The 23,584-nt window shown below is 32.9% G+C and overlaps 1 protein-coding gene across 5 annotated transcripts in view; it reads left to right on the top strand.

Annotated features, from left to right (window-relative positions):
* The first annotated feature begins 684 nt into the window (after positions 1–684).
* The window catches only part of LOC125053721, a 124,892-nt gene continuing 101,992 nt past the window's right edge, over positions 685–23,584 (top strand). For 2 of the 5 annotated variants that reach the window (XM_047655232.1, XM_047655231.1), the window contains exon 1: positions 686–948. The gene's annotated coding sequence lies outside the window, so the exon portion shown is untranslated. Of the gene's footprint in view, positions 949–23,584 lie in introns of all 5 variants that reach the window. The other 3 variants (XR_007117617.1, XM_047655230.1, XM_047655229.1) reach the window with 2 other exon arrangements.

Below are 23,584 nucleotides of genomic sequence, written 5' to 3'. Positions count from 1 at the left end.
CATTGAGCTTTGGCCTACTTGAACAAAATATCCAGTTCTATTTTGTGGCAGTTGCTTCTATTTCTTCGTTCCAATTAGTTCATCAACACCGTTCAACAGCCAAGAGAATTAGTTAAATTGTCGTGCGGTATAACCTCGGTGTGTAAAATTATTCTTTACAAAAGACGTTCATATAAATTTTTTATAAGGAAATCGGCGTGTCCTATACCGACTTTTGGCAAACCGTCAGCTATAAAAGTTTAACCAACTACATACTTGCTTATAAATCATTTAACCAGAGACAAGGAATGTTTCGATACTGTATTATTATTACAAAATGTGTGAAATACTGTGTGAAAATATAAACAAGAAATTCGGCTGTCATAAACATCAATTACCCGTATCTAATACCAATTAATCGTATATTAAGATTAATGGCATGGATTCGATCGGATTAAAGTATTCACAACCTTAATTAATATTCTAACGCGGTATGAGGAAGCGATGCACAAAGACGACATAGAAAGGGTATTAAACAGTGGTTCCGATAGTCCCAAAAGTTATGTAAAGCGCGAATGCATTACAACCCTTAGGGTTGGAGCGCATGCGTGTGCACCGCGCTCGGCATATGCGGAATATTCAAGGAAGAAAGAGAAAAAAATTAACTTGTGAAGCCATTTTCGCCCGTCGCCCCTCGCCCGCCAGGCTTCCGATGCAGAGAGCTTCACGCGTTCGCATCGAACGAACGCCCGCCGTGCGGACTGTTCGGAAACCGGTTCGCTACGTGTTTAAGTTATTTTGTGAACTGAAACTTAACTAGTGCGTGTACATTTCGTGAAGTGAATTTTGTGAATTACTTTAAAGTGTTTGTGACGTGTTAAATTAAGATACATTTGCTGCGATTTGTGGAATAACCAGTTTTTGAACTTGCGTCAATTAAGCTGACTGCTCGTTGTCATAAACTAAAAGGTAAGTGTATTTAAACTTTGTAACCTACAAAAAGTAGTTTAATTCGACACCTGAAATAGTTTACAATTTATTTATAAATTTATGGTTCATCAAACGTTTCCGTAATGTCGTATTTTGAAATAGACAGTAATAAAAAATCCATATCGCTCCCAATAAATTATATCAAAGCATTTTTATTGAAGTAACGAATGAGATGAATAATGGTCTAACTTTGCTCAATAAATCATGCTTTCCCTACTCCAGAGTATTGCTGGGGTTGTTGGCATACGAGTGAAGTTAGTTTCTTATCTAATGTCTGCAATCAATGGTGCGGAAAATATAAAGTCTTAAGTCATATCTCGTCTGTTTTCGTGAAGTCGGCGGTCGCTTTTATAGTCCATATACGTGGGCGAAGACGATTTTGGCCTAATTATAGTTAATTACTGGCCTATAATTAGTTATTATAACTTCTCGAGATAAATGTGTTAATTGTCAAATTTATACCTAATCAATACGTCATAGAAATAAATTAATTTTAAACATTTTACCAATTAAAATATCCGATAAAGTTGTGTAACTTGTCTCCAAGTTACTATGGGAATTTTATGTAAATACCAAGTAACCTTTTAATCCAATCATTTAAATTTTAAATGAACATCTTAGGAGGTAAACTTAAAAACCTTATTTATGACCTGTGAAGTTTCCGTAATAGATTTTTTGTTTGGTATATCATTTATATTAGATTTTCAATAATACGTTTAGAAACATATGAGAGACGGATATTAAATTATATAAAACATTTACACGAAGTTCTCATTAACTAAAGTAGGTATTCTAAGTTTTAAGTACGTACTCCAATTGCCTTTTGTTGAAAGCGAAGACGAGAAACTAATTAGACAAATTACGGTCTGCATATTCGTAACTTCATAGCTTTATAAAGTCTACGTTTGTCTTTAAGATATATATGTCTAGTCTATGTCATGGAACAAAGATAATAGACATTATATTAGTGACGCGAAAAAGTATGCAATTAGGTAGAATTATAATTGTTATAATGTTCAGTAAAAATCAAGGATTTTTAAGCATGAATGTGCTAAACAATTTCGGCTTCCCTGAAAACGATTAGAATGATAACAGTAAATGGAGTTGCTGTATAAAATTGTATGTATAGCTCTTTAAGTATAGGTCAAGGCTTAACGGAGAAGAAATAGAAGTGCTAAACGGACCAATATTCGATGGGCCGTGAAATGACACGTCGAAGCTCACTTGATGAAGTATTGTTAAGGCTGCATGGCGGAGGCAAGTACGCACTTTCAGCCAGGGTTGTCAGTCAATTATCCTTTCATGGTGAACCTCAACCTACAGATATATACATAGAGTCGCGAACTTTATAGATGAGCCTCAGATTTCTGTATCTGTTTCATGATCTGTTTCTGTGCCTGACACACGCCGTCGACTTTTTTGGTTTCCTCACGATGTGTTTCTTCAGCGTTCGAGAGAATGTTAAATCTGCGCATAGAAAGAAAGTCGATTGGTGCAGAGAGGGGGTCGAACCTACGACCTCTGGGATGAGAGTTGCACGCTGAAGTTACTAAGGCAAGACTCTCAAGTGTAAATATTCGCTGCTTTTAAATCTAGCTACTGACAGTTAAATCTTTTATGATTTCGGGATCTTTGTGACAAAAATGGCAATGTTTGAAAAGTGACAGAATATACTCGATGACCCTATTTAGTTTCAATGAAGCTGGATTACAATCCGGATCAAGCATCGGTTTGGTTAAATGTTTCACAACACTTGGGCCAGTGTTTTATCGATTTTGTATTGAAATTCAATTAATGAACAGAATTCAGGATGGGTTAAGTTTACCTTTGGGCGGAAGTGACACGGGTCCGAAGTAATTCAATTGTTTCGTGTTAATTATTTAGATTCTTTATACTCATTTAATTAAGGATTTAATCAAATTTGTTGTTAATTATCGTGTTTCAATATTGTTACAGTCCTTACTATAAATACAACATAAGAAATATATAATAACATTTATTACAGCGGAAGTAAATGAAAAATAGTATATATATACAAATTCAAATGAACTTAAATTTATTACTATAAACCAATTATAATAATTAGTTGAAATGCATTAAATGGAGATGGTGATCGTATATACAATGGCGCTACAACCTTTTAGGTCTGGGCCTCAGATGTATCTTGCCGTGTTCATATTTAATAGTCAAGTAGGTGATCAACCTTCTGTACCTGACACACACTGTCGACTTTTTGGAACCAAAGCATATCGGTTTCCTCACGATGTTTTCCTTCAGCGAGGGTTAAATGCTCTACAGTAGTCCATTGGTGCACAGGGAATCGAAAGTACGACCCCAGGAAGAGTCGAACATTAAAACCACTAGGCCAACACTGCTCTGTTGGATACCGACAGGTTCTTTGTACATCAATTCGTTTCCTAATGACGAAATTGGATCTTCATTTTATCTCATCAAACATCTCAAAGAATCGAACAATCAAGATCTACTAATAAGTGATTAGAAACAGCGAAATTTGCAATTCTGTTCCTGTTCTTTAGTCAACGCTAGGACCACCCGCGAAGCCTTCAAACGTGTTATTGATTTGAACTCTATTATCTAGACATACAGTCTCTTTTCCTGTGTAGAAATTGCCTCCTATTTTATTGCAATATTCTCTATAATCATCGGAGGGTAAGTAGGTACTTGCGTAAATAATTTCATAAATGACCACCTGCATTAAGCCTTGACAGACGCCATCATTGTGGCAATCTAGTGTAATCACAAATCGTAATCTTTCTGGTACAAAAAAGCTTCATTATTCCTACAAGCGTGTACTATTAAAATCGCTTCACGGTTTGTACTTCGGAGATCACATCGTTTGTTAAATAGTAGAATTGTCAGGGCCGTCACAGAACGCTCCTTACCGGTTTAGCGCAGTCGGTCAAAAAGTTTAATTCGAATCTCATTAGTGAACGAAACAAAGAGTAAAAACTCCGAGTAATAAATTTAGCGAGCCTCGAGCCGATGCTTACAGTTCCTTTTTAATTTGGTTGCTATTGTCGAGGTGTCCCGCTGAGCGACGTCGGATTTCTTGCTAGGATTCCAGCTGGTTTAAACATTACTTATTAGTCCATTACAAATGGAAATTAAATTTTGAATCCCACGATCAAAACACAAGTACTTTTTGTATAAATAGGAAAAAACATATCTGACTCTTTTGTTTATAAGATATCATAAACAATTCTGTCTATAATTTATTAGACTTTCTAGATTTAAATATAAAAATCAATAGTTTTTGATTACTATATATACTAATTGTACTGAAGTCGTAAATTACCATTATTATAAACGTAATGTCAATTAAAAAAAAACTAAATGTCAATTGTCAAACCGAAAAGTAAACAATTGAAGGTGCTAAAGCCGGTATCGATAAATCAAACTCATTGTACGAACGCCAGTTTCGAAGAAATCTATGTTTATTTTGAACGATTGAGGACTTTGAAGCCGCCCATAGATAGAATGACTTTGCATTATGGCTGTGAGCCTACACTTCGATAAAATTAATAGTTGTCGAGTATCGATGGCTGCGATAAATTTGTCGGTGTGTGGAAAGGCTCAAACATCAATCATCTGTTTGGTAATTGAAAACATGCAGCTGCTTTCGGATATTAAATAACGAAAACACTCGTTTATTGACCAGTACCAGTGGGCTATTTATTAATTTATGGTTTATAGCTCCCAAAGGTGTTACCTGTACTTCCGTGTTGAGATTAATTAGAACCACGGAGTATAAAACATATTTTTCATTTGTTTATTGTGCCGGTTATTTCATCTTTGATTGGTTTTAATTCAATACTTAACCATGCCCAAAATAATCTAAATTCCTTAGTTAGCGCCGGACAAATTTGGAGAGCTTGCTTTTGTGATTTTACCGTTTTGCGAAAGTACCAAATGCACAACTGCGACACATCTGTGAAAAGAACGTGCCTAAATCCATTTAAAATCCCACATAATATGGAGTGGTAAAAAAAACTCAGCCCCTTTAACAGTGTTGTATCAGGTAAAAAGTTTTTACACCGCTTTTTCAACGAACATGTGCTACTCTGCTTTATTATCTGTTTTACAACTGCCATGTGAATACAATCTTTGAGTCTGAGAAATTGTTTTAGAATTTCATGGTACGCAGGCTTTGCACAAAGAATTTAAAACATATTTTGTAATGACTAATATTATAATATTTAATTTTATTTTTATGATTAACATATTTAAATAATTTTCGCATTTGTTAGCGAAATTTCACAACTAATTTAGCCTTTTAGATTGAGAGCATTAAACCTGTTCATATAACATTAACACTACAGACGCATTATATAAAATAAATCACTATAAACGTTTAAGATGACCCAAAGAGAAATTCTTAGAACAATACGTGGTCTATTTTTAAAAGTTGATCTGTTATAGGTTGTTAATAGATAAATATTTAACATTCCATCGGTCAAATACAATAGAAGGGACGGTGCGCATCAGAGTGTGAGAAAAAAGGCCTCGTGACAAACGTAATTTGGGCAAAGGGTGTGATATTTCGTGACCAAGTGCAAGCGGCATTTAAATGATTACGCTGACTTATTTGAATACAAAATATGACTAGATAAGTGTGGGAACACAATTATTATAAGTGTATGATTATTTTCATGTATTATTAACAGAATTTATGAAATATTTTCTAAAATACAATAGAATGCAATTTCCTATTTAAGTTCGGTAGTGAGTGATGTTGTTTATAAACTATAGGCTTCCGGGATAAATAGATCCATCGCCAAACGATTTGTTTTTAACCTCCCTGGATTATTTTTATTAATTAATGAAAACTTCGTTACATTACAAATAAAAACAAGTATCATAAAATATTAGGAATACAACTAGCGGCATGTAAAAAGAAATACTAAGGGTAAAATGCAAGAAGTGCATAAACCAATTAACAAAAATAAAATAGTAACTTTAAAAAAATCATACAATTACCAAACTTATACATATATATATATATTATATGTATTATGGATACTTATATATAAATTATACAATATCATAATACATATTAATGTAATATAATAAATAATAGTAGTAGTATATGATATTTAGCTAAAATCGCGACTACAATCTTTCATTTGTACCCCGTCCTGTTAATTGTTTGATTTAACATTTATCGAAAACCAAATCTTTCATTTGCCTACATGGTATGCAGATGTTATTACATATATATATAAATAGGAAAGCCGCAACATTTGCCGATATCTAGCATACACTGCATAATAATGAGGTTTAAGTTTGTAAGTATCTATTTAGTTTTAGTTAATGAATTAATTTATTTATCTCGTCATCCTACAGCTAAAATAAATTATATATATAACAAATAATATTACACTAAAGATATAGCCAAAGATAGAATTCATGTGTATGGTCAAACATTTACGAAACAAAAAAATTATGTAATAAATTATTGTGATTATTATTTTTACCTTTTTTTCTGTGTTTATTCTTAGCAAGTTTGTAATTTCTGTTCTATATAGATATATATCTGTTTCATCTTTTGTATTTTTTAATCATGCATGTTGTTTTAGAAGTTACCACTTGTTAAAATAATATTAGAAAAACAATATAGATACAGCATGTCAACTATCTAAAAATCCAGCGAATCTCAATACCCTAACATTATATGAGACTTTAATAATAATATCAAAAAACTCTGTCAACGTGATGACAATCTCTTTAACTACGACTGCCGAAAAGCATTTTCGAATTGTATTACGTAATGTAAATCACATTAAAGAAAACAAATTCAATATTTTATGAGTTTCCTTGTGGTGTATGTCCGGTCTGATTGATCACTGACTTGACAAATTAATTATTACATATTAACAATCACTATAATTAAAAAAATACCTTTTTCATAATATTTATATTTAATATGGAGAATAAACACAGGAGGTATTTTTAAACGTTTCAACGAATAAAAAACATTATCCTTAAGGATATTTTATTCCAAAATGTCTTCAAAAAAATATGTCCGTGGGATGAGCCGAGAGTAAACAGATACCAAATTAATTAATTAAACAATGTATTAATTAGAGATAGCTATAGGGAAAGTTTCCCGGATTTCTTAGAACCGAACCCTCGGACAATCATAACAATTGTGTTATGATAGGCGACAGGCCTTTGTTTATTTAAACGACCGACAGCTGCGTTGTAGGAAGTTAGTGTGGAGCAGGTGAATATTATTCCACTAGTGTTGTGATCGATTAAAATTATACATTATATTGTACGGATAGTATTTAACTTGTGATTTGAGCGTTTTACGAATTGTTACGTATATTTCATTGTTCTGTTGTTTTTTTTAGCCAACAAGTGGCTTTTGGCTTAACGTATCTAATATCTGTACTTCTATACTAATGTTATAGAGAGGAATGATTTGTATGTAAGTATTTTTGTAGCGAATTGGTACAAAAAGTACTGAACCGATTTTAAAAATTCTTTCACCTTTTGAATGCTAAATTAGCACTGAATAATATATGCTATTTTTATTGCAAGAAAAAAATAAGGATCCCTACTTAAACTACAATAATGTTACCCAAGGTGTAAAAAATGCCTTTAAAATATCTTTCATCGCATGCGCTGCGAAAACTATTGATGATGAAAAATGTTCCACAATATTAAAGAACATATAAAAAAAAATACCTATCCACCCGTGCGAAGACGGGACGGGCCGCTAGTGAAATATAAAATTATAAGTACATACATATTTTCGTTAATATTGGCTTTTATAAAACGTTCTAGTTTATTAGTAACTATAGTTTTAATTAAGTCTAAACAGATTTTATTTAAAAATACGCATTGCGAGGTACGGCCATTTCTTACCGAATAGGAGAATTTGTACACAACCTTATTAGCTACTGTTACGTATATACTTATATGTACGTAGGTTTATAAAACCCGTAAATTATTTCAAAGTATGTCTTTAACATTAAAGAGATTTTATTTACAGAACAAAATCGAGTTTAAGATAGCGTGTATTTAACAACTTGGTTCGGGATACGACGTGCGGGAGGATCGAATTTTACCGCCTATAAAATCTTTATGGCCCATTGTCAACGATTATTATTTAGCTCTGGTGACTTATGAAGCTATAACCTCTATTTCATAACCAGGGCACTTGAAAATACCCTTTTTATATGCCTTTTTCCCGAAGAGGTAGACAGGACTTCGGACTTGCGACGATCATACCTTGCTTCATGCGAAATGACTGTTCAGTGACTGGTCGGATTGAAAATGATTGGCGTACTGCCTATAAATATTTAAAAAAACACGTTCATAAGATTATGAGAGATAGAAAGCGTATTGTTTAATTGTATTATATAATTTGTAATACCTGTCTTGACTTTAAACAGATGACCATAATCAAATTACGTGTAAGGACTCATCATCGTATACAAATAGTAAGTAACTTACATAAAATCAATCAACGGATATCCGGTTGTTAATGATATCTTCAAAAGGATTTAAATGACGATTTAGACAGGCCCATTTTGGTTTGTATAAAACGTTATTCGAAATTTAATCTTGTTAAGGGTCTGTTTCACAATGTATGGATAAAGTACCAAATAGCTATGCAACACATAAATTATTTGGAAGATAAAAGTTCCGAATAAGAAACTTTGCGTTTCACAATCATATTTTATCCGGCACATAACTATCCGACACATAAAGAAGATTGTGGTAGCAACACCAAATTCGTATGTTCCGTTTTTTTGTTACGAACAAATAAAGTTACAAAATTCTATAGAAAAACATAGAACCTTAACCTTTTTGTTGGTCATTTAATATTCCTTGTAATGAAACGGGAAGAAGAAGCTTTGCTGACACCAGAGAAATCACCGACTACTGTGAGAAAACTTCCTGTTGCATAATATCTCAAAGTCAATAGTAGACGAGTAATCGGCATTATAACATGATTTCTGAAACAAACATGGCTTAGATTTGGTACATAAGGAATTCGTTGGTTAGGTAAATAGATTCCTATTCCTACTTATTTTTTCTAGGAAAACCAGACACAATAGAAAATCTATTGTTAAGTGGATCCAGCAGCGCTTATCTGGTAGCTAAACCAATCATTGCGGGTTGTATGTATGTAGGTACTTACCTTTCTGTAGGAGCAGAAATTGTTTCTTCAATCATTGAATAAACAAACATCACGGCTTCTTTAGTAAGTCTGAACCGTGTCCTAAAGTCCGTTTCGTCCAATGTCTGCATATAGTTGGTTCTATTCTGAAATACGGGATTCCTGCGCGGTGTTGTGATGCGATCAAAGTATTCATCAAACTCATCTTCAAGAGTTTCAAAAACGTCCATCATATTATTGAATCACAACGTTTTCTTGTCTGACATCAGTCAAACACACTTATGTTTCAGATAAATTGTGCTATTTGCCACTTCATCCGACATATAACTTATGATGGACTTTATGTGACGAATAGCGCTATCTGACAGTTGTGAAACGCAACAATAGTGTTTATCCTACCAATAAGTAATAAATAGCTTATTTGGAACTTATGTGGAACTTATCCGGACATTGTGAAACAGACCCTAAGTCTTACAAAGCTTTTTTATGCTCAGCTATTTTTGAGCGTGCTTACTGTTCCCGAGGTCGTGGATTTGAATCCCGATATCAATAGATTTTTTTGAAGTGTACTTAGTACAGATAATAAAATAGTATCATATATTTTCTAAGTGAAACTTCTTTAGGCGCATGAGGGTAATTTTTTTTCGGATGAAACGCAATAATAATAATATTAGCGTCTCGAAGACGTGCAGCGTTTTTGTCGAAGAAAAGGGAGAGAGCGATTGAGACCGATTGAGAGAGAGAGAGAATTACCTTATAGAAATTATATTTTAAAATTAAAATTTCGTAAAGAGAATTTCTGAAATATTAGTATTTTATATTTTATGCAAAATAATTTATTGAAATCACAAATGAAAAATTCTCAAACGTATTTATTTTCGAAAAAATAAATTAAAAAAAATAATTTTGACTTGTATTATTTTTCGACACTTTTAATATTTTAATGACAATTAAATTCCTAAAATATCTTCCTTTTTCCCTCCCTCTCAGTCTCGGAAATCTAAAGTATTAGATTTGTATAAATATGAACAAGACTTAAAAAATTAATTTGCCATAGAATTTTCATTTCTGACGTGTACTTTGTACGCACACACTTTTTTTTTTTATTATTATATATTAAATTAATACAATACAACGTATAAATAATATATTTTTAATGCTCAAAAATTAATTATACAAATTATTTTCCTTATAGGCCTTAACAACAAGTTGGGGCGCTATCTATTACATTCCTCTCATAATTTATTCGTAATCAATACTAGGCTGCTATAAATAGTCGTTCTAGACTTGCGACTAATTATACTTGCTTATTTGTAGCTAGGGCTGCGTGACGGTAGACCGGTTAAGCCACGGTTTTTAACAGTATTTTTTATTATTAATTCCTTGAACTCTCAGGAATATAAATTGACACAAAATGGAAAATTTAGTTTTATTTTGTACTTAAGTTTTATTCCGGAAAAGTGAACAGTCTCTATGGGGCATAGAAAAATGTTACATATACGTATATATAGGTACTAGAAGGTGGGCTAAGTAAAAAAAAGATATTAAGGCGAAACGAAGTTCGCGGGGGCAGCTAGTCCTGTATATAGGAATTAATAACATCCCCTATGTCTGCATTATAATGATTGCTAAACTGAAGGCCTAGGCACAAACCCACTAAAATGGGTGCCCTTGCGATGACTCTTCTTGGGTGTCATGTGGGGTTTCCCCCTAAGATGGGCCCTAGGGGTTCTACTGGCATTCTACCCAAGAAAAAAAAAGGGATGTTGTTGTTACTGTTGTTCTTAGAAATTTGACCGTGCCCTCCATATACGGTTTAAGCACTCGCCCGGTACCGCACAACTCTCCTAAAGGCAGAACACGAATTTATTTTTATTTTATTTATTTATTTACACTTCGTTGCAATTAAAAGAAACACAATACAAAAAAATTATAAGGGATGCAACGGGCGGCCTTATCGCTAATAAGCGATCTCTTCCAGGCAACCCTAGTTAAAGAGAAAAACTAAAAAAAAAAGAAACATGATGCGTGCGAGAAGTGCAGAACCAAATGTTATATAAAATAGATATATATATATATATATAACCTTAATCTAAAGTAGTACAAAAAAAATTAATAACAGTTTAAAAACTTAAAAGCTAATCTTACAAATTCATGAACAGCGAATAGTGATGTAAAAGGAAACATAAGAATTATACAAGTCACGATTGATGAGGATAGGATAAGGTTAAGAAATGATTATACAGAAGAGTTTTAAAAGATGACAGAGAGGTAGCCAATCGTATAGTACGCGGACAGCGTATTCCACAACTTAATGGCGGAGATCGCAAATGAATTTCTTATTTTAATTTCTATAAATTTAAAAAACTTGCGCTCCGACCGGGAATCGAACCCGATACACCCCTCGACGGGTTCACTTAATAAGAACGCTGGGCTATGAAGCCCTTACCCACTACCCTTTAACCTTACTTGACATTAAGATATCAAATAACCAAAAATAAACAATTTCTATAACTAAAAGTAATTACACGATAGTAATTTAGTTTATGCGATAAGTTTTACTGTGCTCCGGGCGCCTAATAAATCAAAAGTTTATTGAGTGGTTACAGTAAAATTATTTTGCGTGTGGTGAGCCAAGAACCCGTTAAACCACAAAACACCCTTAATTAACTAATTTCGAATTTATGCTTATTTAGTAAAACATTGAAAAAGCTAAATAATTATGTATTACAATATTTTCTGACGTCGATAAATTTTATTATTGACAATAATTTTCGATATATCGGCGGTAAGCGTAACAATGGTTCTGTCTCTGAAATCAGGGCGTTCATTCCTCTTTTCATCGCCCTCATGTCTTTTGATTACGTTTTTCGAATGTACAGACACGAGATGGAATATAAATAAAAATAAATCAGTAGCGCTACAACCTTTTTAGATCTGGGGCTCAGATTTCTATACAGAATGGTCAATTTCATGGTCATTTGTCAATCTAATAGGCAAGTACGTGATCAGCCTCCTGTGCCAGACACACGCCGTCAACTTTTTCGGTCTAAGGCAAGCCGGTGTCCCCACTATGTTTTCCTTCACTGTTCGAGCTTACTATTGTTAAATGCGCACATAGAAAAAATGTCCTGTCCTGTCCATTGGTGTACAGCCGGGGATCGAACGTACGACCTCAGGGATGAGAGTCGCACGATAAAGCCACTAGGCCAACACTCCTCTAAAAAGAATAAACATACCATTTATTGTATAAAAGTAGAAAATGTAGTCGTCAAATAAAAACCTCCTTTAAAAGAATAATAATATCTGTTGTTGTGTGAAGAAGGGACCTAGCGCTATTTGTGGTAAAAGTTATTTATTACAGATAAAAGTCAGACTAGTCTATGGGAATGTATAGAACTTATTAATGCATACATTTCGCCCGTTTTGCGAACCAAAATTACCTAATGACAGGAAAATATTTCTCAAAACATACCTTACTTTACAAACAAAATCTTTCTAAACATTTTCTTTACCAATTTAACCCAGAAACGGCGCACACAAAGAAACACAAACGATTTAATTCCGCATAAGAAATGTGAATGACAAAAGTGTACTTCGTGAGGGCTTAGATTGTACTATCAGCAAAATTGTCGATTTAACTTTTTTATTTACATTGTTTTAAGTTTAAGCTAATAATATTTCTTGTACTTAGTACTTTAACCTAAAGTTGGACTCTACTTTATTAAGAAAATAACACCGTTTTCTGTAACTAAGTTTAATAAAGTCTTCGTAGCTACTGGTAACGAACAGAGTGGTGATTGTAGGTAAGTATTAAGTAGTTATATAAATAACGTAATTAGTGATATGTTCTTTGGGCTTATTAAATCACAATCAAAAAAAAGAAAAGAAGAAATAGAAGCAGGAAGAGAATGGAGAAAGAAAGCCATGGACAGTGTCAGTTGGAAAAAGCTGGAGGAGGCTTTACCCGCGAAGGGGTTCCCATCGACGCTACTGAAGGCAGCTAGGATATAGGATAACAAGTAAAAAAATTTAAGCTAAGCTGTATATTTTTTTTGACATTATTAGAAATAAAATGGGATTTATTATTATTATTAAATCACAATTGAGTTTATCTTTGAAATATATCTTGAGGGTCTAGCGAAGTATCGAATTATGCTTTCCAATGAAAAGCATTTGCTGATGCCACATTCGAGAGGCATAAAGTTATTTTCACAACAAAGAGGGGTCTCCATATTCCTTGAGCCATAAAGCCGGTCCATTGTAATCTTAATGCCATATTATATTAATGCGATAAACATCTCTTAGATGGGGATCAGTGCTCATTTTTTGTGAATTGTCTGATTCCAATATTGCCTCGGAGATAGCTTAAGAGCCGGTAACGACTTTGGTTAGTAACTTCTTATCTCTGTCGATCAAAGGGAAATATCCAATTCTGTTGAAATCTTTGGAATATTAGACGTAGCGGTTTCTTTTGTATGTAATATAATTATACATAGCTGTGTATTAAATATACGATATTATGATTTTTGAAATGTATATGATTTTAAATCGTAGAAAAGTAATCGAATCCTAATTATTTATTGTTTATATTTCAAGATCTGATTAATACACACAGAAACCCAAGAGAAATATTTGTTTATAATTTTGAAACGCTCAAATTCACGATGAAGTGATAATGAAGATACAGTTTTGTATTATTTTGCTGTCCTTTTAAATTAATTATTAATAAATTTGTGTTATATAAAGCTAATATAGACACTTCACATCTTTTATTATTTTAAAGCTGTTTTAAAAATAAATTTGTGTTGAATAAAGATTGTCCAACCGGACGAGTCGGCAGGAATCTTCAAAACCTAATATAAATCGCGGTTATGACATGAGCACGTACAATGAAACTTGTGCCTTGAATAATTGCCATATTTAACTCGCCTTATCTCACAATAAAGTGGGACGTGGACTCTATTATACGCAATTCTATACTTTGTTGCCATTGATATCTGTCGTACTATAATTTTCTTTATTTTATTTGATGCATGCAGCCGGCATGCACAAAAATACACGACTCATTGTCCCGTTACGCCCGTTGTCTCGTTACGCTCTTTGACCATTTACGCTCATTGTCCCGTTACGATCATTGTACGCTTGCGCCGCATTTATCTCTCGTGCACTCGATTGGCCTATGCGTCTGAAGATTTACTCCTTTGTATCCAAACAAAATACTGATAATTCAATAAAAATTATTCGATGTTATGTACATAAAATAATAATTTCATCGTTGTTTTGTTATGACGTTGTCACGTTAAACTATCATCCGTAACCCGACTTTACAAACAAACATTTTTTTTTTATATAACAGGCGTAATACGGGCAGGAGACTCACGTTAAGCGATATAGCGAGGCACTCCCTCTTCTCTTGAAGCAGAATTGGTACGCTCTTTTCTTTAAGGACCCTAAGTCTAATTGGTTCGGAAATACTTCAGTGGATAGCTGGTTCCACATAGTGGTGGTGCGCGGCAAAAACTGTCTTAAGAAACGCTCAGTTGTGGATGTCGAGGTGATAAGGGTGGAATTGATGAAGATGAAATCTATAAATACTAAATTTGTAAGCTTTTTAGTAGCTCCAAATCCTGCTTTTACCTTATCATTTAATTAATAAAATCTTCATAAGGATTAGATATAGATACACAAAGGCTGTTTGATAAAAAGCCTCGGCAGGCCATGTTGGCTGGATTGTGTGACTATCTTGAGTGTACCTTCTTCAAGCTAAGGGAATCCAGATTTGGATGCTAAAACCACATAATGGAACTGGCTGGAGGTGCTTGCTTGACCAGGCCAAGGTCTGATTTGCTTAAGTGCGTTAATGATGATGACAATCAGATAAGGGTTACTTAATCGGCTTTTTTCTCGATAACTGGAGGGAGGCCGAGCTCCATCAAGCTGGAACCCGCTTTAGAAAAAACTTGATTTTTCTAAATTTACTTTTATCTACAAACGATGCTAGTGAATGTAGTAAACTTTATTTTTTTGTAGTATCATTAATTGCGCCGAAAAAATAATTAATACCGCGCAAAGCAGAAAATATTACAAATAATTCAATAAAAAACTTTGAAACGGGTGCTAAATTGTTTGTAGTTTATTGTAGTGACAAAAAAAAAATTTTTTTACCCCACTTTATTAAAAACTACGGAATAAATGCTAAAATAACGGAACTATGCAAAAAAAAGACACCGACTCAAAAACTATAAACGATGCTCATAAATGTAGTATACTTTATTTTTTTGTAGTATCATTAATTGCGCCGAAAAAATAATTAATACCGCGCAAAGCAGGAAATATTACAAATAATTCAATAAAAAACTTTGAAACGGGTGCTAAATTGTTTGTAGTTTATTGTAGTGACAAAAAAAAATTTTTTTTACCCCACTTTATTAAAAACTACGGAATAAATGCTAAAATAACGGAACTATGCAAAAAAAAGACACCGACTCAAAAACTATAAACGATGCTCATAAATGTAGTATACTTTATTTTTTTGTAGTATCATTAATTGCGCCGAAAAAATAATTAATACCGCGCAAAGCAGGAAATATTACAAATAATTCAATAAAAACTTTGAAACGGGTGCTAAATTGTTTGTAGTTTATTGTAGTGACAAAAAAAAAATTGTTTTACCCCACTTTATTAAAAACTACGGAATGAATGCTAAAATAACGGAACTATGCAAAAAAAAAGACACCGACTCAAAACCTATAAACGATGCTCATAAATGTAGTATACTTTATTTTTCTGTAGTATCATTAATTGCGCCGAAAAAATAATTAATACCGCGCAAAGCAGGAAATATTACAAATAATTCAATAAAAAACTTTGAAACGGGGGCTAAATTGTTTGTAGTTTATTGTAGTGACAAAAAAAAATATTTTTTTTACCCCACTTTATTAAAAACTACGGAATAAATGCTAAAATAACGGAACTATGCAAAAAAATAGACACCGACTCAAAAACTATAAACGATGCTCATAAATGTAGTATACTATATTTTTTTGTAGTATCATTAATTGCGCCGAAAAAATAATTAATACCGCGCAAAGCAGGAAATATTACAAATAATTCAATAAAAAACTTTGAAACGGGTGCTAAATTGTTTGTAGTTTATTGTAGTGACAAAAAAAAAATTTTTTGCCCCACTTTATTAAAAACTACGTAATGAATGCTAAAATAACGGAACTATGCAAAAAAAAAGACCGACTCAAAAACTATAAACGATGCTCATAAATGTAGTATACTTTATTTTTTTGTAGTATCATTAATTGCGCCGAAAAAATAATTAATACCGCGCAAAGCAGGAAATATTACAAATAATTCAATAAAAAACTTTGAAACGGGTGCTAAATTGTTTGTAGTTTATTGTAGTGACAAAAAAAAAATTTTTTTACCCCACTTTATTAAAAACTACGGAATGAATGCTAAAATAACGGAACTATGCAAAAAAAAAGACCGACTCAAAAACTATAAACGATGCTCATAAATGTAGTATACTTTATTTTTTTGTTGTATCATTAATTGCGCCGAAAAAATAATTAATACCGCGCAAAGCAGGAAATATTACAAATAATTCAATAAAAAACTTTGAAACGGGTGCTAAATTGTTTGTAGTTTATTGTAGTGACAAAAAAACATTTTTTTACCCCACTTTATTAAAAACTACGGAATAAATGCTAAAATAACGGAACTATGCAAAAAAAAAGACACCGACTCAAAAACTATAAACGATGCTCATAAATGTAGTATACTTTATTTTTTTGTAGTATCATTAATTGCACCGAAAAAATAATTAATACCGCGCAAAGCAGGAAATATTACAAATAATTCAATAAAAAACTTTGAAACGGATGCTAAATTGTTTGTAGTTTATTGTAGTGACAAAAAAAAATTTTTTTTACCCCACTTTATTAAAAACTACGGAATAAATGCTAAAATAACGGAACTATTGAAATATTTCCTGCTTTGCGCGGTATTAATTATTTTTTCGGCGCAATTAATGATACTACAAAAAAATAAAGTATACTACATTTATGAGCATCGTTTATAGTTTTTGAGTCGGTGTCTTTTTTTTTGCATAGTTCCGTTATTTTAGCATTTATTCCGTAGTTTTTAATAAAGTGGGGTAAAAAATTTTTTTTTTGTCACTACAATAAACTACAAACAATTTAGCACCCGTTTCAAAGTTTTTTATTGAATTATTTGTAATATTTCCTGCTTTGCGCGGTATTAATTATTTTTTCGGCGCAATTAATGATACTACAAAAAAATAAAGTTTACTACATTCACTAGCATCGTTTGTAGATAAAAGTAAATTTAGAAAAATCAAGTTTTTTCTAAAGCGGGTTCCAGCTTGATGGAGCTGGGAGGCCGTTAGTTTTTACCGACTGATAACCCTTTTTTTTAATAATGAAACAAATAAAAGCGAGATTCGAATTTTTACGTGTGTTTGTTACACTTTGCGCTGAGTAATCACTGACTTTCCAAATTCACGTACATATTGCACAATAATTTGGGTATAAAATACTGACGTCCAATATTTCATTTCGAATGACACGTGAATAGGCTTTGAACGTGTTCCGAACTTTAAGGCTGTTGACGCATTTTGTAAATAACCTAATTTCGTTTATCTCGTTTTTCCCTTATTTTCTTTGTTCTTTTGAATTCGAAATACAGTTCTATATAGGCATAAAACACTGTGTCACTCTACCATGTCAACGATTGGACGTACTATGGACAAATCTTTAGATAGCACACCAACAGAACAATTATACGTAAAAGAAAAAGTACATTGAATTGAATTTAACCCCGATTTTTAATCATTTTATTCCATAAACAATGTTACATTATTGTCTATTAAATTATTTATTTATTCACTCCAAAATTACGTAAGAAATCTTAAATTCCTGTAATCAAATACTGGGTTAGTTTTTTTAAATAAATCGACTAAGACTAAGACTAATAAGTAATTTACTAATAAAGATATGAAACATAAGAAAGTGTCCAATAACACGACGTACACTCTGAAGGGAAGACACTTTGTTCATGTGTTCTACTTTTTCCACTTACCACTGTTTAGCACTTAAACGTACACTAATTCAAATGACTTATTTCTCAGCAACCTTCCTACTAGGCCCGTGGTGTATTAGTAATAAAAACATTCTTCAAGACGACCAAAATGCTTCCTCGAAACTTGATGTTTCCAGCTTATTAGATTATAGTGCAACTCTCAATTAAGCCCCAAGCAACAATCCTCTTAGTTTTGTTTATGAATACACAATGCAAATTTGAATTTAAAATTGTCTTACAAATGTCATTTGTACTTCATTTGTACATAAGATTACTCACTAAGCACGAACTTACAAATGAGTTCAGTAAACCAAACACTAAACTTTTATATGGATGATTCCGTATTTGGGATGAAGCGGGAGCACTTTAAGGTATTACAATCAAAATCTATTATAACGACATCATGTTTGGTCGTAAAAACCGATAGTCGTAACAGCCGATGACGTTGTTATTAAGTACCTAATACATACTAATTATTGAATGTGTGATCAATATACTCATGAATAAAATAAAACTACATTTTATTTATTTCACATGAAAATTATACTAAAAAGACGTTACGTAAAATAATTATCATTTTTCTACACTTTTCAACAAAATCTGTTATTTTTATATAAGGCGGTCTAATAAAATTCAGCTGGGACCCTTGATTTTGGCAATATAACCGGTTTGTTGTTCTAAACGATGTCGTCGTAAATGGTTTTGACTGTAATTAGACTATAATTTAAGGACATAGACAGTATATATCCCCGGAATTCAAATCTAGGACTCCCGAGAGGGAAACAGAAGTATTTATAAATCTAGCAAAGAAAATCGCCATCTTTTTACTATAACATTATTTTCGCAGTGTAAACTGTTCAAGCATCCTAAATAGTCTTACAATGTGAATATTTCATTGGAAATTTATAATTAACAAAAAGCCCTGCAAGTTCCAAACGTGGAATATCTTTTCGATGAGTTTTGATTAAAAATACTATTTTTATCCGCGCACGGTGCAGTCCTGTCGATTTTCATTATTCACCGTGGCTATGAGTAATACATCCTGCATTCTTTGTTTGATAGCAAAAATACGTTTTACGCTTTATACCTTAGCATTTTTTTTTTTTTTTTTTTTATAAAACAGGGGGCAAACGGGCAGGAGGCTCACCTGATGTTAAGTGATACCGCCGCCCATGGACACTCTCAATGCCAGAGGGCTCGCGAGTGCGTTGCCGGCCTTTCAGGAATCGGTACGCTCTTTTCTTGAAGGACCCTAAGTCGAATTGGTTCGGAAATACCTCAATGGGCAGCTGGTTCCACAAAGTGGTGGTGCGCGGCAAAAACTGCCTTGAAAAACGCTCAGTTGTGGAACGGCGGACGTCGAGGTGATACGGGTGGAATTTCGTACTCTGCCTCGACGTCCGATGACGAAACTCAGCTGCAGGTATTAATCCGAACAACTCCTCTGAACACTCTCCATGGTAAATGCGGTAGAAGATGCAGAGAGACCCCACATCTCTACGCAACGCCAAAGGATCAAGCCGCTCGGAAAGAGATTGGTCGTCGACGATTCGAACCGCTCTGCGTTGAATACGGTCAAGTGGAAGGAGCTGGTACTGGGGAGCCCCCGCCCAGAGGTGAGAGCAGTACTCCATGTGGGGCCGAATTTGCGCTTTATATAGTAAAATAGTAGCATATGAAATTATTATTATAAAGTTTACTTTTGGCAAGTAGGTGCCTGAGAAACGTCTGTTTTCTTAATGTACAAGCAAGAGTTGCTATTAAAATTAGCAACAAGAGTTGCATAGCTGCGATTTGTATGCGGATTTCATAAATGTATTTCAATTCAATTTAATGCTAAATGATTTAATAATTTATAACAATTAACATCTTTAAATTTTGTAATATTTCAATATTAAATAAGAAAAGAAGAAACATAACAGACATAAAAAATAAAGGATATATAATAATAAAAGTTATTTGGAGAAGTGGCTTTTAATTGCTTCACTAAGAAAAATGTTTTTAAAGACTACTCTTTAAAACACAAATAAAACGTACTAATAATAGGTACAAGCACACGAAAACATAAACACTCCAATTAAAAGTGTTCAAGGATAAAATTAATTGCTATTATTTTATGTGAATAAATCATGGTGAATTTTTCAATAATTGGACCAAAAGCAACTCATGATTATAGTCTGTGGCCATTCTTATCTGAGCATGCCTCGCACGTCGTGCAGTACCGAGCCAATTAAACGGGCATTTCACACTTCTATTTACAATGATACCGGGACGCGACACGAAAAACAAAATTTCTTTACGATCTAACCTTATTTGACAATCGATTCGAAATTGTTTCAACAATTCTTATACCAATATCTACTATTATAAACATTCTCATTAATAGACCAAATGAAATGGAGATGGACGGGTCATATGCTACGGAGCCCCAATGAAAAATGATTTACGGAATGAGACGGAAACGAAGAAGAGGCCGACAACGCAAAAGGTGGGAGGACGAACTCAAATTAACAGTAGGCCAGAACTGGAGAAGAGTCGCAAAGAATAGAGAGCAGTGGAAGATGGAACCTTTGCCAAGAAGCACACCGAACTCTGAGATATACTGTAGTGAAATTATATTAAAGATCACAGAGTGGTAAGTTACCACTGGTAACCTCAAGGTGGGAAGGTAAAAGGAATATGAGGTTCGAGGAACGGCCTATACCTGGATGAGTTGCAACAGTTGATATCTATAAATAAACATCATACATTTTGATTAGTATTTTTTGGTTACAGAAAATTAAAAAAGTGAAAACCAACTTTAAGGTTTAACTTAGTTCTTAAAAACAGATCATTACTTATTCTTTACATATTTTATAGTATTGAATATTTTAAAATAAGAACATTAACCAAACTAAGTTAAAGCATGTTGAGTTCCCATGAAGTAAAGGTTTATGACAATAACAAGCTTACGTTTGGCTGATATCAGAGCTCAATATAAATGTTTCCTAATATTCTCTAGCAACATAAAAAGAAACGGCTGTTGAATTTACCACGATTTAAAATCGATATGTAAGCCTATTAATCCCGAAGGTTTTAAGATGCGACACTGGTGATTACGAGATAAGAATATTCCCCCGGCTAATCCATTAGTAATGGTATGTGACACCCTGTAAAAGTTATCAGCTGCCTCGGTTGCGGTTCGTGTCGAGTCTTGCCAATTAAGTGAATTTACCACCTGTCATTGAAACCTTTTAGTATCGGCGGATTTTTGTGTCCCGCGGGTAACGGGTTTTAAGAATAAAATTAGAGAATACAGAAAAATAAAGAAAAAGATCCTATCATTTTTGTACTGCTTTAACTCAGGTAAATTTGTTCATAGATTTATAGACTATAGATTTAAAATGTTTTACAAGGCAAATTACAATTGACTTCAAAGAAATAAAGTCAACATATTTTATCGAACATATAATATGTAAACATTTAAGTTGGCGCCTGGTAGATAGTAACGGTGACCCCAGAGCTGGTGCTTTCCTCGTTCAACGAATAAGATGTTAATTATTTCGGCTATGTGTTTGGGTGTTGTTCCCACTAGAATGTAAGTGCGTGCTCCTATTTCACCATGCCTCCTGCTGATAGGGGACAAGTCTTTGTTTTTAATTTATGTTATTATTATTAATTACTTAAGATGTCATGTGGAACATGGTGTAATGGTTGCAGCTCCTTACAAACGTTGTGTAAAAAAAAAAACATGGCTATTAAAAAGAGTGGCGGAGAGTTTATTGCCAGTTCTTCTCTTCCGTTCAACGCCCTTGATTTGAAAACTGGCAGTAAATGTAAAATTAGAAGCATTAATATGTATTTCTTTAATGACGCATAACAAGTGTACATTGTGTTACCTACGTGAATAAATGATTTTTGAATTTGAATTTAAGTAATACAGTGAAATGCCAGCATTAAAGGTACATTGCAACAGGGACCAAACTTTTTAAATTTATTTTAAGTTTATATTTATCAATTTTTTATATTATTATTATTAAAACATACTTAAATTACCTTTAATTAAATGGATAACAATTTTTAATTCAATTCGAACCAGTCCTAAGATTAGATTTCTGAATTGTTTTCTTAATTATTAATCTAGGCCTAACACTTGACATAGAATTTAGCAACTCTGATGTATTGTAGTACATTGCTATATAATACGCAAAAATATACAATATCATAGTGTATTTATGTCACCGTAAAATTGTAAATATCGCTATATTGTAATCTAACTCGCGAGATTGTGAACTGACGATTAGATTAGATTACAAACTAACGGTATTTACAATTTTCGGTGACATATAGAACACAAGTTCGTGTATGTAGTCATCTCTTTGTATATTTTATGTCCGCGATGGAAGGCTGGTGACCTGTTACCACGTGACTTTAGTCCTTTTATAGGCACCAGCCTCTCACAAAAATGGTCAATATCTGCAGCATGTAAACCTGTAAAATGCAATATTGTGAAGAACCAAATAAACTTTATTATTATTAAATTTTCATTGTTATCTATATATATAAAAATGAAACCCGTTTTCCGTTGTCACGACATAACATGAAAACGGCTTGACCGATTTGTCTGATTCTTTTTTTATAATATTCCTTGAAGTACGAGGATGGTTTTTACGGAGAGAAAATTAAAAAAAATTGAGTGAAAAAGTCGAAAAAACAACACTTTTCTATATTCCCATACAACGTATTCGTAATAATATTTAAAGGCAATTTGAACTTTAATACCATATCATAAAGTTCAAGTGTTAGTGGAGGGGTTCCGGGAAGGTAAATTTTAATTTTTTGACATAATGTATTTGTTGTATTATCAACTTTCTTTTTTTTATCTTACTAGCTAGATCGGTGTCCCGAATAGCAGAATAAGTATTAAAAATAAATAAAGAATCGACTGTTAGGCGGTACGATGTTCATTTTTATATATATCGATAGATACATACACGGTACAAAGAACACAAGTTTTTCGAAAACGGAACACATTCCACTTGAAATACAGCGCCATAATAATCTTAATATCCAAGATAACTGTTATTATCAGAATTGTAATAACGATGGAACTGGTTCAAAGTGTATTCAAATGTAGGCATCTCCTAGCAAAGTGGAATGGAAGATAGTTGCGGCTTGTTTATCTTAGACATAGGTTAGATTCAGTCGATTGCACAGACTCGACTTCATTACCAAACTAGTTTCAACTTCTGCTGTATAAATTATGGTTTTTCATTAAACTTACACATTACACTCAGTTCGTACTGGTAAATACGTAAATAAATTTAAAACAGAGTAAATAAACTAAATAATGTTTCAACCTTGATTTTG

This window comes from Pieris napi, chromosome 11, assembly GCF_905475465.1.
Source record: "Pieris napi chromosome 11, ilPieNapi1.2, whole genome shotgun sequence".
In the NCBI taxonomy this organism is placed as follows: domain Eukaryota; kingdom Metazoa; phylum Arthropoda; class Insecta; order Lepidoptera; family Pieridae; genus Pieris; species Pieris napi.
Note: the sequence above shows the minus strand (reverse complement) of the source record. Positions and strands in the feature narration are given on the sequence as shown.